Source organism: Triticum aestivum, chromosome 5B, assembly GCF_018294505.1.
Source record: "Triticum aestivum cultivar Chinese Spring chromosome 5B, IWGSC CS RefSeq v2.1, whole genome shotgun sequence".
In the NCBI taxonomy this organism is placed as follows: Eukaryota; Viridiplantae; Streptophyta; class Magnoliopsida; order Poales; family Poaceae; genus Triticum; species Triticum aestivum.
The window spans coordinates 652931342-652952255 of NC_057807.1; positions in this window are offsets into that span (position 1 = coordinate 652931342).

Below are 20914 nucleotides of genomic sequence, written 5' to 3' on the forward strand. Positions count from 1 at the left end.
CCAATTCAACAGGTGCAATATCATGCATAATTTCGTTATATAAGTCATAGGGTATTGCACTAGCACTAGCACCCATATCACATAAGCCATGATAACAATGATCTCCTATTTTAATGGAAATAATAGGCATGCCTACAATGGGTCTATGTATCTTAGTGTCTGGTTTTGCAATATTAGCAGCTTCATCACAGAAATAAATAACATGCCCATCTATATCATCATCCAAGAGATCTTTAACCATAGCAATACTAGGTTCAACATTGATTTGCTCAGGAGGTGTATAAGTCCTAGTATTACTTTTACGAACAACAGTCGAAGTTTTAGCATGATCCTTTATCCTAACAGGAAAAGGTGGTTTCTCAACATAAGTAGTAGGAACAATAGGATCACTATAAGTGATAGTCTTTTCTTCAACTGTAATAGGTGCAACTACTTTCACTTCAATAGGAGGATTATATTTAAATCACTTCTCTTTAGGGAGATCAACGTGAGTAGCAAAAGATTCACAGAAAGAAGCTACTATCTCGGAGTCAAGTCCATACTTAGCGCTAAATCCACAAAAAGCATCGGTGTCCATAAAAGATTTAACACAATCGAACTTAGGTGTCATACCTGACTCCTTACCATCGTCGAAACCCCAGTCTTCAAAGTTGCGTTTAATTCTTTCCAATAAGTCCCATTTGAAATCAATAGTCTTCAGCATATAAGAACCAACACAGGAAGTATCGAGCAGGTTGCGATTATCAAGAGAAAGCCGAGCATAAAGTTTTTGAATAATCATTTCCCGAGAGAGCTCATGATTGGGGCATGAATATAACATTGACTTAAGCCTCCCCCAAGCTTGAGCGATGCTTTCTCCTCCGCGAGGCTAGGAATTATATATGTAATTACAATCATGATGAACAAGATGCATAGGGTAGAACTTCTGGTGAAATTCCAACTTCAATTGCTTATAATTCAAGATCCCGTATCATCACATAGCCTAAACCATGTCAATGCATCTCCCTTCAAAGATAAAGGGAAGACCTTACTTTTGACAACATCATCGGGGATACTTGCAAGCTTAAATAATCCACAAACTTCATCCACAAAGATAAGGTGTAAATCGGGATGCAACATTCCATCTCCTGCAAATGGATTAGCTAGCAGTTTCTCTATCATACCCGAAGGAATCTCAAAATAAACATTTCATAAAGTTCAGTAGGTTGAGGAGCAACTCTTTGCTCTACTGGTCGGGGCGACGATGCCCCGAACAAGCCCCTCAAAGGATTATTTTCCATAGTAACAAGTAACAAAAAATTTCAGCACACTATATAAATGTTTCCTTACCAAGTTCCACTCACCCAAAGCGCTACACTCCCCGGCAACGGCACCAGAAAAGAGTCTTGATGACCCACAAGTGTAGGGGATCTATTGTAGTCCTTTTGATAAGTAAGAGTGTCGAACCCAACGAGGAGCAGAAGGAAATGATAAGCAGTTTTCAGTAAGGTTTTCTGCAAGCACTGAAATTGTAGGTGATAGATAGTTTTGTGATAAGATAAATAGTAACGAGTAACAAGTAAACAAAGTAAATAAAGTGCAGCAAGGTGGCCCAATCCTTTATGTAGCAAAGGACAAGCCTGAACTATTTCTCATAATGAGAAAGGAGCTCCCGAGGACACATGGGAATTATCGTCAAGCTAGTTTTCATCACGTTCATATGATTCACGTTCGGTACTTTGATAATTTGATATGTGGGTGGACCGGTGCTTGGGTACTGCCCTTACTTGGACAAGCATCCCACTTATGATTAACCCCTATTGCAAGCATCCACAACTACAACAAAAGTATTAAGGTAAACCTAACCATAGCATGACACATGTGGATCCAAATCAACCCCTAACGAAGCAACGCATAAACTAGGGTTTAAGCTTCTGTCACTCTAGCAACCCATCATCTACTTATTACTTCCCTATGCCTTCCTTTAGGCCCAAACAATGGTGAAGTGTCATGTAGTCGACGTTCACATGACACCACTAGAGGAGAAGACAACATACATCTCATCAAAATATCGAACGAATACCAAATTCACATGACAACTAATAGTAAGACTTCACCCATGTCCTCAGGAACAAATGTAACTACTCACAAAGCATATTCATGTTCATAATCAGGGGTGTAATAATATGCATTAAGGATCTGAACATATGATCTTCCACCAAGTAAACCAATAAGTATCAACTACAAGGAGTAATCAACACTACTAGCAACCCACAGGTACCAATTTGTGGTTTTGGATACAAGATTGGATACAAGAGATGAACTAGGGTTTGAGAGGAGATGGTGCTGGTGAAGATGTTGATGGAGATTGACCCCGTCCCGATGAGAGGATCATTGGTGATGACGTTGGTGATGATTTCCCCCTCCCGGAGGGAAGTGTCCCCAGCAGAACAGCTCTACCAGAGCCCTAGATTGGTTCCGCCAAGGTTCCGCCTCGTGGCGGCGGAGTTTCGTCCCGTAAGCTTGCCCATGATTTTTTCCAGGGTAAAAGCCTTCATATAGCGGAAGATGGACACCGGAGGGCCACCAGAGGGCCCATGAGACTGGGGGGCGCGCCCAGTAGGGGGGGCGCCCCCACCCTCCTGGCCAGGGTGTGGGCCCCCCGATGTATTTCTTTCGCTCAATAATTCTTAATAAATCTAAAAACATGTTTCGTGGAGTTTTAGGACTTTTGGAGTAGTGCATAATAGGTTTCCAATGTTTGCTCCTTTTCTAGCCAGAATTCCAGCTGCCGGCATTCCCCCTCTTCATGGTAAACCTTGTAAAATAAGAGAGAATAGCCATAAGTATTGAGATATAATGTGTAATAACAGCCCATAATGCAATAAATATTGACATAAAAACATGATGCAAAATGGACGTATTAGGGTGTAGGGGTGCACTAGGGTTTTTGGGGGTGGACCGAGGGGATAAGGGAGTGGGGGGGGGGGGGGGTCGGCCGGCTGGGCCAGGTGGCCCGGCTTGGCATGTGAGCTGGGCCGCTTGGTCCATGGGGGGGGGGGGGTTACTTTTTCTCTCTTTTTTCTATTTTCCTTTTATTTTAGTTATTATTGTTTTATCAAATACAAAAATGAGCCCCTAATTTCGTGTTAGTAAATATGCTACTGTCCCAATAGCTTTGGGCAACTAAATAACATACTTTTATAATTTATAAAATTCAGTAGGCATTTATTTAATCGTTTTCACTACTGTTTTAATTATGTTACAGCCTTAAACATTTTATCAAAGTTTGGTTTCTCCACCACAATTACCCACGCATTATCTGGCACCTTTAGAAAATTTAAGTTTTTATGTTTGAAAACTTTTACTGTTTGACTTTAATTCAAAGTTGAATTTGGATCAGTTCTGAACTAACGCGAGATTAGCAGCAGTAACCAAGGTGACGTGGCATCGTTAATGTGGGATTACTGTAGCCTAATTATCCAGGCGTCACAGTCGGGTTATCAAGACAGTGTATTTCTTCAATAGGTGGTATGTTAAGGCCATGTATTTCTTCAACAGGAGGTAAATTCTTAACATCTTCAGCTTTAATACCTTTCTCTTTCATAGATTTTTTGCCTCTTGCATATCTTCAGGACTGAGAAATAGAATACCTCTTTTCTTCGGAGTCGTCTTAGGAGTTGGTTCAGGAGTGTCCAATTATTTTCATTTGTCAACATATTATTCAATAGCAATTCAGCTTGGTCAACTGTTCTTTCCCTGAAAACACAACCAGCACAACTATCCAGGTGGTCCTTAGAAGCATCGGTTAGTCCATTATAAAAGATATCAAGTATTTCATTTTTCTTAAGAGGATGATCAGGCAAAGCATTAAGTAATGGGAGAAGCCTCCCCCAAGCTTGTGGGAGACTCTCTTCTTCAATTTGCACAAAATTATATATTTCCCTTAAAGCAACTTGTTTCTTATGAGCGGGGAAATACTTAGCAGAGAAGTAATAAATCATATCCTGGGGACTACGCACACAACCAGGATCAAGAGAATTAAACCATGTTTTAGCATCGCCCTTGAATGAGAACGGAAATATTTTAAGGATATAGTAGTAGCGAGATTTCTCATCATTAGTAAACATGGTGGCTATATCATTCAACTTAGTAAGATGTGCCACTATAGTTTCAGATTCATTGCCATAAAAAGGATCAGATTCAACCAAAGTAATTATCTTAGGATCAACAGAAAAATCATAATCCTTATCAGTAACAAAGACACGTGAAGTAGCAAAAGCAGGGTCATGTTTCATTCTAGCATTCAGAGACTTTTGTTTTAGCTTAGCTAATAATTTCTTAAGATCAGATCTATCATTGCAAGCAAGAAAATCTCTAGCAGTTTCTTCATCCATAACATAACCCTCAGGAACAATAGGCAATTCATATTTAGGGGGAGAACCTTCATCATCACTTTCATCAATATTATCAGTTTCAATAATTTCATTCTCTCTAGCCCTAGCGAGTTGTTCATCAAGAAATTCACCTAATGGCACAGTAGTATCAAGCATAGAAGTAGTCTCATCATAAGTATCATGCATAGCAGAAGTGGCATCATCAATAACATGCGACATATCAGAATTAATAGCAGAAGCAGGTTTAGGTGTCGCAAGTTTACTCATAACAGAAGGAGAATCAAGTGCAGAGCTAGATGGCAGTTCCTTACCTCCCCTCGTAGTTGAGGGATAAATATTAATTCTTTCATCTTTCAAGTTATTCATAGTGATCAGCAGACATAAATCCCAAGTGACTCAAAGAATAGAGCTATGCTCCCCCGCAACAGCGCCAGAAAATAGTCTTGATAACCCGCAAGTATAGGGGATCACAACAGTTTTCGAGGGTAGAGTATTCAACCCAAATTTATTGATTCGACACAAGGGGAGCCAAAGAATATTCTCAAGTATTAGTAGTTGAGTTATCAATTCAACCACACCTGGATAACTTAGTATCTGCAGCAAAGTATTTAGTAGCAAAGTATGGAAGTAACGGTAACAGTAGCAAAAGTAACAGTAGCAGTTTTGTAGTAATTGTAACAGTGGCAACGGCAAAGTAACTGAGCAAAGAACAATATGTGAAAAGCTTGTAGGCATTGGATAGGTGATGGATAATTATGTCGGATGCGATTCCTCATGCAATAGTTATAACATAGGGTGACAGAGAACTAGCTCCGGTTCATCAATGTAATGTAGGCATGTATTCTGAATATAGTCATACGTGCTTATGGAAAAGAACTTGCATGTCATCTTTTGTCCTACCCTCCCGTGGCAGCAGGGTCCTATTGGAAACTAAGGGATATTAAGGCCTCCTTTTAATAGAATACCAGACCGAAGCATTAACACTTAGTGAATACATGAACTCCTCAAACTACGGTCATCACCGGTAAGTATCCCGATTATTGTCACTTCGGGGTTAACGGATCATAACACATAATAGGTGACTATAGACTTGCAAGATAGGATCAAGAACTCACAATTATTCATGAAAACATAACAGGTTCAGATCTGAAATCATGGCACTCGGGCCGTAGTGACTAGCATTAACCATAGCAAAGTTATAGCAACATCAATCTCAGAACATAGTGGATAATAGTAATCAAACCCTAACAAAACTAACTCAATTACATGGTAAATCTCATCCAACCCATCATCGTCCAGCAAGCCTACGATGGAATTACTCACGCACGATAGTGAGCATCATGAAATTGGTGATGAAGGATGGTAGATGACGACGACGGTGACAGATTCCCCTCTCCGGAGCCCCGAACGGACTCCGGATCAGCCCTCCTGAGAGAGTTTAGTGCTTGGCGGCGGCTCCATATCGTAAAACGCGATGAATCCTTCTCTCTGATTTTTTCTCCCTCAACATGAATATATGGAGTTGGAGTTGAGGTCGGTGGAGCACCATGGGGCCCACGAGGCAGGGGGCACACCCTAGGGCGGGGCCCTCCACCCTCATGGACAGGGTGTGGCCCCCTGGCCTTGATTCTTTCGCCAATATTTTTATTAAATCCAAAAATAACTTCCCTGGAGTTTCAGGTCATTACGAGAACTTTTATTTCTGCACAAAAATAACACCATGGTTGTTCTACTGAAAACAGTATCAGTCCGGGTTAGTTCCATTCAAATCATGCAAGTTAGAGTCCAAAACAAGGGCAAAAGTGTTTGGAAAAGTAGATACGACGGAGACGTATCAGCATGCTGGATAGCGGTTGATGTATGGAGTAATAGTAGTAGATGCATAATCGTTTTGGTCTATTAATATTGGATGTGATGCCTATATGTTTGATCATTGCCTTGGATATCGTCATAATTATTTGCTTTTTTATCAATTGCTCAACAGTAATTTGTTTACCCACCGTATGCTATTTTCTCGAGAGAAGCCTCTAGTGAAAACTATGTCCCCGGGGTCTATCTTTTATCACATAAAAATCCTAAAAATACATTGCTGCATTTTATTATATTATATTTTATTTGTATTTAGTTCAATCTATCTATCAAAAACTATACCATTTAATCTTGCTCGTAAGCATTAAGGGATTGACAACCCCTCTACGCGTTGGGTTGCAAGTATTTGTTGTTTGTGTGCATGTGTTGTTTACATAGTGTTGCTTGGTTCTCCTACTAGATTGATAATCTTGGTTTCATAACTGAGGGAAATACTTATCGCTACTGTACTGCATCATCCTCTCCTGTTTGAGGAAATCCCAAGGCAACTCACAAGTAGCAGGTTCTGGAATAGTTTCGGAGAAAAAACTGGAAGAGGGAGAAAGTGCCAGGAGGGGTCCCAGCGCTTCACTAGGGCCTAGGGCCACTAGTAGTCAGCCACATGGGCCCCATGGCCCATCTAGGTTTGCGTCTAGGCACCCGATGGGCTGCCCCCACTTGCCTTTAGGGGAAAGTAAGGGGGTGCCCTGATTGGGCCCCAAAAGCCCATGTGGGGGCACACCCCCTCTCCTAGGGGCCAAGATAAGGTGGTGGCCAACCCTAGGGGAGGGATGCACCCCATCTACCCCCTTGTTCCCTCCTATATAAAGGAGAGGAGGGGTATCCCCTCTCCCCACCTCAAGTTGAGTTGTGGAGGCTTCCCCTTCCTCTCAATAACATATTTGAGATTTTTGAGTTGTCCTCTCTCTCATATGTAATCTCTCCTCTCTCTCATGTGTTGAGAAAAGCTCTCCATCTCTACATTAGATCTAATACTATTGCTATGCCGAAAGGCTATTCTCTCATCGCTAGCATCGAGCCCTACTACTAGTGAGTTGCGTCGAGATTTCCTCAAAGAGGAGAGGATGAAGCAGTACAGTAGAGATAAGTATTTCCCTCAGTTAAGAACCAAGGTTATCAATCCAATAGGAGAACCACGCAGAACCTCTTTAGCAGCACCTACACACACAAAAGCAAATACTTGCATCCAGCACGATCAAGCGGGTTGTCAATCCCCTTGGCGGTAATTTGCAAGGATAAAATCTCGTAGTGGTAGAAAGATAAAATCAAATACAAAATAAAATAAACCGGAAGAGGTATTTTTGGATTATATATAATATAAAAGTAGATATGGGGGCCATAATTTTCACTAGAGGCTTCTCTCTCAAAAACAAAGCATACGGTGGGTAACAAATTACTGTTGGGCAGTTGATAGAAAAGTGCATAGTTATGACGATATTCAAGGCAATGATCATGTATACATGCATCACACCAGAGACAAGTAGACCGAATCCTGCCTGCATCTACTACTATTACTCCACCCATTGACGAAATTTTAGAGAAGTCTTTATTGAAACTCCTATAAAAACCAACATGACGTAGGAAACTTCTTGTACCTTTGACATCTTTAGGACATGAAATTTTCTCAATTGCATCAAGTTTAGCTTTATCTACCCCAATACTGCTTTCTGAAATTTTATGACCAAGAACTATACCTTAGTTTACCATGAAGTGACACTTCTCCTAGTTCAAGATGAGATTGGTCTCTTCACACCTCTCCAAAAAATATGCTCAAGCAATCATCAAAGGAAGTTTTATAAACGAAAAACATCATCCATGAATACCTCGACAATTTTCTCGCAGAAATCAGAGAATATAGAAGTCATATAGCTTTGAAAGGTAGCATGTGCATTACATAAACCAAAAGGCATATGTCTATAAGCATAAGTTCCAAAAGGGAAAGTAAATGTAGTTTTATCTTGATCTTCATGTGAAACAGGTATTTGAGAAAAACCATTATATCCATCTAGAAAGCAAAAATGTGTATGCCTAGATAATCTTTCTAACATTTGATCAATAAAAGGTAGCAGATAATGATCTTTTCTAGTTGCTTTATTTAGTTTTCTGCAATCAATTACTATCCTATAGTTGGTTACAATTCTTTGTGGGATAAGTTCATTTTTATTAGGACCAAAACCAATGCCTCCTTTCTTAGGGCCACAATAAACATGACTTACCCATCTACTATCAGCTATAGGATAAATTATGCCTCTAGAAGCTTTAATAGTTCTATTCTCGACACATCCTTCATCTTAGGATTCAAATGATATTGGTGATCGACAACGGGCTTAGTACCAGGCTCCATATTAATCTTGTGTTGACATAATGTTAGGCTAATCCCATTGAGATCATAAAGAGTATATCCTATTGCAGCATGATGCTTCCTTAGTGTTTTGACTAATCTAATTTCTTTGTGTACTGAAAGGTTAGCATTGATAATAACATGATATATCTTCTTCTCATCAAGATAAGCATATTTTAACGTGTTAGAAAGTTTCTTCAAATCAAACTCAAGATCACTCTTGGGTGGAAGAGGATCTCCTAAAGTTTTAATAGGCAAGTTATGTTTAAGGATAGGTGCTTGCCTAAATAATATTTCATCTATGTCATTTCTTTCATTCATATGCATATTATTTTTATGGTCTAGTATATATTGTTCTAATGGATTAGTAAGAGGCACAATAATAGGGGCAAGACCAATGGTTTCATCTTTACTAGGCAATTCTTTATCATGAGGTTGTCTACTAAACTTGGAGAAATTAATTTCATGAGATACATCACCAAACCTAACACTGACCTTCCCTTTAGAACAACCAATTTCAACGTTAACTATATTCAAGAAAGGTCTTCTAAATATAAAAATCATCTTCTGGTGATCCAAGAACTAAAAAATCAGTACGATATTTGATCTTACCACACAAGATTTCAACTCTAACAATCCCAAGCAATGAAATAGGATCTATGTTTGCGAGCTTAATAGTAACATCAATATCTTCTATCTCAACAGGTGCAATATCATGCATAACTTCTTGTTATAAAGTAAATGGAACAACATTTATGCTAGCACCCATATCACATAAAACATGATAGCAATGATATCCAATTTTAATAGAAATGACAGACATGCCAACAACCGGCTTACTCTTATCTAATTTATCTTGTTTAGTATTGACATGTTTAGCAATGTTAGTTGCTTTTTCACAGAAATAAATGGCATGTATGTCCATATTATCAACCAAGAGATCTTTAACCATTGCAATATTGGGTTCCACTTTAATTTGTTCAGAGGGTTTAGTTGTTTTAACATTACTCTTATGAACAATAGTTATAGATTTAGCATGTTCCTTAATCCTAACAGGGATAGGAGGTTTCTTAATATAAGAAGTGTGTACAACTGGATTAGCACTAAAAGCAATCATTTCAGTTTTAGCTATAATAGGGTCCTCAAAATTTCTTTAATATGTGCATGAAATTTAAATCACTTCTCCTTAGGGAGATCAACATGAGCAGCAAATGATTCACAGAGTCTAGTCCATATTTTGCTCTAAGCTTATGAAAAACATCTATTTCTATAAAAGACTTAACACAATCATAATCAAGATTTATACCTGACTCATTACCTTTGCCGATTTCCCAATCTTCAGAGTTGCATTTAATTCTTTCAATAAGATCCCATTTGAATCCGGTAGTTTTCTTCATAAAGGAACCAACAGAAGAAGTGTCAACAATTGATTTATCATCATGAGAAAGCCGAGCATAAAAAGTTTTGCATAATAATTTCCCTTGAGATCTCATGATTGGTGCATGCGTACATCATTTATTTAAGCCTAACCTAAGCTTTAGGGACAATTTCTCCTTCACTAGGCCAAAAATTATATATATAATTTCGATTACGACGAACCAAGTGCCTAGGATAAACTTTGAGGTGGAATTCCAGCTTCAATCGGTTCCAGTCCCATGTTCCAGTGTCATCCAATAGCTTGTACCTAGATAATGCCTTTTCGCTCAAAGATAAAGAAAACACTTTCTTCTTAACTCCATCCTCTGATAAAGCTTAAACAATCCACAAATTTCATCAATATAGATTAAGTGCATATCACGATGTATTGTTCCATATCCTAGATAGGGAATGGCAAGCAGTTTCTCCATAATACCCGAAGGTATTTCATACTAAATATTTTCAATAGATTCAGTAGGTTGAGGAGCGGATCTTACCACTTCCGATGGAGGTGAAGATACCCGAACAAGCCCCTCAACGGATTACTTTCCACAGTGACAAGTAACAATAAATTTCAGCACATAGTAAAAATGTGTCCTTAACAGATTCCACTTAGCAAAGGCATTTTAGTCCTTCAAAACGGTGCCATAAAAGAGTCTTGATGTCCCACAAGTATAGGGGATCTATCGTAGTCCTTTCGATAAGTAAGACTATCGAACCCAACGAGGAGCAGAAGAAAATGATAAGCGACATTCAGTAAGGTATTCTCTGCAAGTGCTATAAGTAGTGGTAACATATAGTTTTGTAACAATGTAATTCGTAGCAAGTAACAATAGTAACAAGAGTGCAGGAAGGTGGCCCAATCCTTTTTATAGCAAACGACAAGCCGAAAGTACTTCTTATAATGAGCAAAGTGTTCTTGAGGACACATGGGAATTCTCGTCTAGTCACGTAATGTTTAGTTGATTCACGTTCACTACTTTGATAATTTAATATGTCGGTGGACCAGTGCTAGGGTGATGTTCTTTCAAACAAGCAACCCACTTATGATTAGCCCCTCTCGCAAGCACCCGCAACTATGAAAGAAGAATTAATATAAATCTAAGCATAACATGAAACATATGGATCCAAATCAGCCCCTTACGAAATAACACATAAACTAGGGTTTAAGCTTCTATCACTCTCTCAACCCATCATCTACTTATTTCTCCCCAATGCCATCCCCTAGGCCCAAACATGGTGAAGTGTCATGTAATCGACATTCACACGACATCACTAGAGGAAGAAGGACATATACATCATCAAAATATTGAACAAATACCAACTTCACATGATTGCTTGTAACAAGACTTCTCCCATATCCTCAAGAACAAATAGAACTATTCACAAATCATATTCATGTTAAAGATCATAGGAGTAATGTATGATTAAGGATCTGAACATATAATCTTTCACCAAATAAACTAACTAGCATCAACTACGAGATGTAATCAGCACTACTAGTAACCCACATGTACCAATATGAGGTTTTGAGACAAATATTGAATACAAGATATGACCTAGGGTTTGAGATGAGATGATGCTGGTGAAGATTGGTCCTTCCACAATGAGAGGAATGTTGGTGATGTCGATGGCGTCAAAGTATCCCCGACAAAATCGCTCTGCCGGAGAGGAAAAGTGCTCCTGCCTAGGTTCCGCCTCGTGAAGTTTCTATAGATCTTCCAAATTACGAGAGGAAAGGCATTAGAATTGTATCATAAAGTGAAATAATGACCAAAAACACTATAAGTAACACTAGGAAAACAAGATGCAAAATGTACGTATCATCACCACGGGTATCCACAAGCAAGACACACGTCAAGTGATCTCAAATCCAAAGTATTCAATTCAACATACGAAACTTCAAAGAGCAAGACTCAGTTCATGACAACAAAGATAGAGAGGGAAGAACACCATATGATTCATCTATATTAACAAAGACGATGGTACATCAAGATTGTGTCCTATATAGATCATGAGAGAGAGAGAGAGGGAGGGGGAGAGAGAGATCAAACAGACAACTACTAGTACATACCCTCAACCCCGAGGGTTAACTACTCCCTCCTCATCATAGACGCGGTGGGGATGATGAAGATGGCCTCTGGCGATGACTTCCTCCCTCTGACAGGGTGTCATAACAGGGCTCCGGATGAGATCTCTTTGGAACAGAGGCTTGCAGTGGCGGAGAAACTCATCTAGTTTAACTTCCGAGGGTTTCTAGATTTATAGGAATTTCAGCATTGGTATCACGACAAAGGAGTTATGAGGGCCCCACAAGCTCAGATGGCCCTCCCGGCACCACAGGGCGCACCATGTGAGCTTGTGGCGTCCTTGTGGGTATTCTGGGACTTCCACGATGCTTCGAGGGTCTCTTATGTTCCAAATAAAATCACCGTAAATTTTTATCGCGTTTGGACTTCATTTGGTCTGGTTTTTCCATGGAACAAGCAAATAGGCAAAAAACAGGAGCTGACACTGGGCACTAGATTAATATGTTAGTCCATTAAAATAATAAAAAAGTGCACCAAAACCATATATAAATCATGTAAATATAGCATGGATACTTCATAAACTATAGATACATTGACGACGTATCACTTCCACAAGAAGATCCCCGAGTATGTCGTCCAGCCGAGCCCTATCCCACCGCCTACACAACGAGTGTCACTACTATTGAAAAAAAAATTAAACACAGAGTCATAGACACACCAAAGAAATACCCGCTTGATAACCATTTTATTACGAATAATCCATAAGGCCCAGGTTATCGCCGCAAACACCAAGCAGAAGAGGCACCTCCCCTTACCGGTATGGTTTGCGTGTGCTTCTAGGAACTCGCCAAGGTGTGACGCCTATTAGGATGGTCCCAAGGATCAGAGACAAAGCTCCATAAGAAGTGGGCCATGGGATAGGCGAAGAGAATGTGAGACCTAGATTCTAGAACCGCACAAAGGGGGCACATGCCTTTGTTGGGGCCATGGCATTTAGCCACCTCTACACCCGTGGGCAAGCGATCTGTAGCAACTGCCATACGGAGATCTTGGTCTTCAGAGGTATAGGGGCCTTCCACAAAGGGGAGGTCCAAGTCAAAACATGCCCACTAAATATAGGTGGTTCTAAGGGTAAATGTACCCGAGGGGGAAAGGTGGCATGCAACACTATCCGGGGAGTTTGACAACGATTGGGATAAGCGCTCAAGAAGCATCTTCGACATATTGGCTTCAACAAGGACGAACATCCATCTAAAATGAATGTCACAGAACCCATCATGGACATCGCCTGCCACCAGGATCGATGGATCCGAGCAAATCAGAAAGAGTTCAGGGAACTCAAAGCATAGGGGCGAGTCTCCCAGCCATGGGTCAAGCGAGAATAGGGTACCTTTTCCATTGATTGCTTGTATCTGCATTGGTATTTCCCCGAAGAGGAGAGGATGATGCAACACAACAACTGTAAGTATTTCCCTCAGTTATGAAACCAAGGTTATCAATCCGGTAGGAGAACCAAGCAACACTATGTAAACAACACATGCGCACAAATAACAAATACTTGCAACCCAACGCGTAACAAGGGTTGTCAATCCCTCCACGGTATTGAGATAGATTAAATTTTATGAGATTGGATAAATAGATCTAGCAAAAACACGAAATAAAGCAAGTAAAGAAAAAGTGCAAAAAGGTATTTGTGGGTTTTTGGAATAATAGATCTGGAAACAATATGATGAAAGATAGACCCCGGGGCCGTAGTTTTCACTAGCGGATTCTCTCGAGAAAATAGCATACAGTGGGTAAACAAATTACTGTTGGGCAACTGATAGAAGAGCAAATAATTATGATGATATCGAAGGCAATGATCATGTATATAGGCATCACGTCCAAGATTAGTAGACCGACTCCTGCCTGCATCTACTACTATTACTCCACACATCGAGCGCTATCGAGCATGGATCTAGTGTATTAATTTCATGGAGAAACGGAGTAATGCAATAAGAACGATGACATGATGTAGACAAGATCTATTCATGTAGGAATAGATCCCATCTTTTTATTCTTAATGGCAACAATACATGCATGTCACTTCTCCTTCTGTCATTGAGATTGAGAACCGAAAGATCAAACCCATCACAAAGCACCTCTTCCCATTGCAAGAAAAATCAATCTAGTTGGCTAAACCAAATCAAAGTTTCAAGGAAGAAATACGAGGCTACAATAATCATGCATATAAGAGATCAAAGAAGACTCAAATAATATTCATAGATAGATCTGATCACAAACTCACAGTTCATCGGATCCCAACAAACACACAACAAAAAGTCATTACATCAAATAGATCTCCAAGAACATCAAGGAGAACATTGTATTGAGACTCAGAAAGAGAGAAGAAGCCATCTAGCTATTGCCTACGGAGCCGTAGGTCTATGGTAAACTACTCAGGCATCATCAGAGGAGCACCAATGAGGATGTTGAACCCCTACGTGATCGTTTTGCCCTCCGGCAAGGTGCCGGAACAGGGCTCTAGATTGGATCTTGTGGTTCTGGAACTTGCGGTGGCTGGAATTGTGTTTCGTCGACTACCCCAGGGTTTCTCAAATATTTAGGTATTTATAGAGCTGATAGGCAGTGAAAAGGGCTCTCGTGGGCTCCACTACCCACCAGGGCGCGCCCTAGTGACTTGTGGGCCCCACATGTCTTCCCTCCTGCACTTCCTTGGCTCCCCAGTTGTCTTCTGGACAGAAAAAATCTCCAAAAAGTTTTGCTGCGTTTGGACTCTGTTTGGTACTGATATTCTGTGAAGTAAAAAACAAGCAAAAAACAGCAACTACTAGTGGGCACTATGTCATTAGGTTAGTCCCAAAATATGATATAAAGTTTCTATAAAATGAATATAAAACATACAAGAATGATAATATAACAACATGGAACAATAAAAAATTATAGATATGTTGGAGACATATCAGCATGCCCAAGCTTAAATCATGCTCGTCCTCGAGTAGGTAAATGATAAAAACAACATTTTTGATGTGGAATGCTGCTTAACATATTCATCACATATTATTTTCTTTTGTAGCATGGATGTTTGGACTTTTTTTAGATGATTGAAAGCAATAGTCTATAATTAACATGAAGATTTCAATACTCAAGCATATCAACAAGCAACCATGTCTTTCAAAATATCAATACTAAAGAAAGTTACCCCTAGCCTATCATGCTTAATCATTGATCCATTCATGAAACACACTCGAATATTAGCTACATCCAATGCACAAGTATGATCACAGTTCTCCCTAGTTGGTGCTTTTATAAGAGAAGCTGGAGACTCAAATAAATAATAAAAATTGCATAAAGTAAATTGATAGGCCCTTCGCAGAGGGAAGGAGAGATTTGTAGACGTGCCAGAGCTCAAAGCTTAAATTGAGAAATAAAATATTTTGAGAGGCATGCTTTTCCCATCAACGAAAACAACTGAGTAATTCCCAGTACTTTCCATGCTAGATACATCATAAGCGGTTCCCAAACATAAAATAAAGTTTATTCCTTTTCCCACCATTCTTTCATAATCCATGGCTAGTCGTATCCACGGGTGCCTCCCATACCAACAATTTCCAAGGAATTTATTATTTGACAACATAAAGTAAATTACTTTTTCATTTCAGGACTAGGCATCCTTATTACAGCCACACCCTTGTGCAATGACAAGTGAATAAACACTCATCTTGAGAATAACACATCTAGCATGGAAAAATATTGGCCACCCTGCCACTTCATGAGCGGTACATGCACACAAAAAGGAAATTCATTTTGAAAATTAGAGTTGGCACATGCAAATTTACTTGGAATGGCATGGAAATACCGCATATAGGTAGGTATGGTGGACTCATTTGGCACAACTTGGTTTAAAGATTTGGGATGCACAAGTATTATTCCCACTTTGTATAAGGAAAGGCTAGCAAATAGATTGAGAAGCAACCAACCAAGAAACGAAAACAATCATAAACGAGAATTAAGCACAACTAACACCGGATAATGCACCCGAAGTAGGATGTAACTTCATGGCATAACTATTAACTTTCGTGCTTTCATAGAGAATCACAAACCTTAACACCAATATTCTTACAAAAGCATAATTTCTCACCAATATGGTTCACATATTACTATCATCATATCTCAAAACTATTACAAAGAATCAAGTTTATAATATCCAATGATCTTCAAGAAAGTTTTTATTATATCCCCCTTAGATATCTATCACTTTGGGACTACTTTCATATATTACCGTTGCTTATAACTGACGTCGCTTGAACTACGTCAGTATTTCCCCAAAGAGAAAGGGATGATGTAGTACAACTACGATAGGTATTTTCCCCACTTATGAAACCAAGGTATCAATCCAGTAGGAGAACCAAGCAACACTATGTAAATGGTACCTGCACACAAAGAACAAATACTCGCAACCCGACACGTATGAGGGGTTGTCAATCCCTCACTACTAGGGAAAAGCCTAGCAGTAGCACGCGTATTAGGTGTATTAATAGCGCGGGGAGCCGCGCTACTGATACGATGCTACAACTAACATGTATCAATAGTGCGTGATGACCCAAGCTACCGCTATACATGGCTAGCACCAGCGTGCTTTTGGGATACTCGCTACTGCTAATATCTGCAGCGCTTTATTTCAGGTCGTGCTATTGGTAAGGGTGCGCTGCTGCTAACTCTACTCCCCTCACTACTGTTAGTTTTATTAGTTTTTTTCCTGCATATTTGGTTTATATTTGAACAGGCTTTATACAATAATCTTTAACATCATACACATACAAATGTAATCATAGCATCAAATCATGTCATCATCATAATCATCATCCAACACAAAGTGGTCTCTCGTCATCATCTCGAAAATAGCAATACAAGTTCTTGCAACTACATCGTTATCCATCTAAACAATGATATACACGAGAAGAGCTATCACTATGAGTGAGAGCGGAACTATGCAATACATGAGTTCGTATCCCTCTCTCACACTAGCGTGAACCTAAACTAACTATAGGTTGTCGCTCGGAAACCGGAAACCGGTACACCTGGGCCTAACACTCCGGCCACTCGCTGTATACTCCTGGCGTAGCACTTCATCGCCATCGATGATCTATGCACCTGCATCATCACATGAGTTGATGATATGCAACATATATAGTTAAGCAACACAAAGAGACAGACATGGCAAAAATAGAAGCAACATATCATAAGCATAAATAAGAAAGTTCATCATACCCAAAATGCCCTAACTAGAGTGATCTTCGCTAGTTGAGGAGGACGATTTAATTACAACACAAATAAAGTTTTGTCGTGCTTAACTCAAAGTTTCGTCATACATAAAGTATTGATTCAACAGACACATTGTTATATATCGACAATCACTCAAGCATATCGTGCCATCCATCCAAGTCAGGGAGACACTCCCCGAGCTTAGTGAAAGGCTTCAGGTCAAGACGCTGAGCCGCTACGCGTGTTCGGACGTCTTGCCGTGACATTTCCCCTTCCTTGTAGAACAACCCTGTTTTTTCGAGGACCTCCTTCATGATGATTTGGGCAAGTTCATGCTGGACGCGATAGAACTCAGTTGGAAGCCAATGATCGCCGATATCTCCTATGTTCCGTGCCCATTGCAGAATATGGGCATCCCCGGCTGTAGGTGACATGCGAAGGTTCTGCCGATCCCACCTGTACTCCAGCATCTGGTGTATGACATAGAATCCTTCATTAAGACTATCACTCGGTTGCTAGATGCAGCAAAAGTCAGTCTTATGGCCGAAGGCGGCCCTGCCGTTCCTAGTCTTCTTAATCTTGATCTCTCCACCCCGTGCACCGTAGAAAAAGGTAGCACTGTCGAGAATAGACTTGATGTGGGTGTAATCGCTTTTGTTCATGTTCTTCGACGAGTCCAAGTAAAGAGCGTGGGAGTATCGGGGGTGAAGGATGATGAGGATGACGCGCTCGTGGCTGCGCAAAATAAGTACACCTCAAATTAATTAGCCTCCATCGTGCAAATGAATGATTGAAATCGAAGGAAGGATATCTGCGCGGATGACTTATAGGGGATGATAAGGCACGAGAATCGTCTCCTTGTCCTTATTGGCGACCATGAAATTGATGAGGTAGTCCCTCGCGTATTCATGGTGCTCTACGCAAACTGCCAAGAAGCTCTCGTGCATGAAGTACGGGTCAACGAAACAGATATAAGGTATCTGCTCAATCTCGATGAGGTAGTTCATGTACAAGGCATAAAGGCTGACAAACGTAAAATCCAGCTTCTTCAAGTGAAACATGTTGAAGATGTAATCAAATCGAAGGAAGAACTTCTTCGCGGGGATTGTGTCGACATACAACCTTTGTCGCGGCATGTTAACCACGTAGAGTGGGTATCCTGGATTTTCCGAGGCGATTAGGCTTTTCTCTCTCCACAACACATCATCATGAAGTCTCCTTAGATCGCCGTGTATGGACTGTACCGATGCCTTAGGTAGGATTCATTCACAGTGATATGGTATTTCGCTGCACCGCGGACATGTATACGGTCTTGAACCTGAGGCTGCGGAGGCGGCTGAATCATAGCAGCAGCTTTATTGCTGCCTTTCCTCGCTCTCTTCCGATGCTTCTTTGGTGGAAGGTCGTCTACAGTATGTTCAGGCTCCGGAGGCGGCAATTCAGGCACCGACTCATGATGCTCAAACCCTGAGTACTCATACTGCTGAGCCGTCGATCCTCCGTCATCAATGGCGCCAGTATTGAGATACTGTTGAGTGTCATCATCATCCTCATCCTCATCTATGGCGACATCATCAGCGAATAATGGAGCCTCTTCCTCACCCAGTCTACTATCACCCAGCATGACATGCAGCACTAATTGGGTAGGTGGCATGCTGATGTTCATACCTTGCGAAGGCTGCGTGGTCGTGGGTGTGCTCCCGACCGCCTCCAGACGAAGCAGACTCTTTGGCGACAACAGGACCCATGTCTTGCAATTTCCAAGCCGCCGCGGGTTCTCGTCGTCATCTCCCCCTAGTACCGGAGGAACCAAATTCTCGTGGCCCGGTTTGACACTGGCCACGGAAACCTTGAAGATGTCAGGGGTGATCGGCCGACTGTGGAACAATTGTTCCTTCGGCTTCATTATCGTCGCCTTCCCCACATCCACCTTCTGTCCATTGATGTCGTACAATATGGTGCACGGGGCGTCGGCCTACAAAGACATGTCTGTGATGTGAGACATCTGAAAGGCAATGGAAATGAGAGATTATACATTTATTGAAGAGGGCCGGTGGGACAGGTACCATGAGGGTGTCGAGCTCAGCCAAGATGAAGGAGGTGCGGGAGCCGGTGCAGGATCAGGTGTTGGTGCTACGATAGTCGAGCTGCTCCCGAAGAAGTCGGCAAGGGGAAAGTTCGCTGCATCTTTTTCTGGATTTCGCCTGCTCCAACTGACGATAGCCGGAAACAAGACTATCAGCTCTCGTTTTATGATAGCTACCACTGTTGTGACTATCTTAGCTGAATTCTTCTCAACCGCAATCTCAACCTTCTTGTCGATGCTTTCTTTAGTTAACCTCCGTCCTTCCTTTCTCTCCTCCGTGGTCTCACCGTAGTACTTCTTCCACGTGGCGCTGTCTCCGACACCGTGCACGCGTCCATACGACGGCCGAGTGTCCACTAGGAGTTGTTTCAATATGTCCACCACCCGGTTGAATGGGGTGTCCCACTTGGGCCTCGTCAATGCCTCAGACGGCGAGTCGCTTTTGGCTGCAATCCTGTGCCGCTCTCTCTGCAAAAGGAACAAGGATCTTTTACAAATATGACTAAATGTGCAGTCAAATTGATCAGAAACTAAATTTACCAGTAGTCTCATGAACTCCGTCGTGAACGGGTCTGTGTCGAAAACCTTCTTAACTAGGTCCCAACGGTACAGGGCCCTGAGGACGTCATACTCCTGCGGGATGGTGAACTCCGCCAAGGGGTCTGGGATGCCCAGACTTTCGCGTTCCGCGTCCTCCTTGGCCCATATGGACCTCTTCCCCGCGTAACCATGGCTTCCGAGGTGGTGGCGCCCTATGTTCCTCTCTTGATGCCCCTTCATGTACTTCGACTTTTTTTGGCATCTTCGGCATCACAAGCTGCCTTGAATAGTTCAAACTGCTCTTGCATGATTGTCGGATTTTCCTTCACAATCTTGCAGTAGGGTTCCTTTTTGTCGATGGCAAGTTTCACCCTTACTTTCCAAGCGGCCAATGTGTCGCTACACTTGGTTTTGCGCGTTTGTTTATCTGCTTCATTGCCGAGTCTCTTCTGTGGATCTTTATATTGGATTTCATCCCAGCCCGGGAACAAGAATATTTGGTGCAGCAGGGTTAGGAGGGAGTGCTTCATATTTGGCCTCTTCTTTAGTTTCTTATCATTGATGGTGGCACATGCCTCTACGATGCAGCCTATCTAATTGACATAGCAGGAGCGCGCTTCCACATGGAGTTTGGGCTCAAAATTGCCATCATCCACCTTTGTGACCACTAGTCTAGTAGTGAGGAGCTAGTTTGGGTGTCGACATGTCCTCTTTGATTTTGGTTCTATGGCTTTGCCAGTCTTGGTGCCGGTCTCTGTGCCGGTCTCGGTCTCAATGCCAGTCTCAGCGTCGGTCTCAATGTCGGTATTGGATGAGACAGGTGGGCCCAGCAACAACAACCGTTGATCGTCAGCAAGGCTCAAATATTCGTGTGCCGCCAGGTAGACGTTGTCGCAATCACTAGAACCCTGTCCTTCATCGTTGTTAGCCATGTTTCCTATGATTAAATCTAGTAAATTAATTCTAGACCTAATAAAATGAATAATGACAT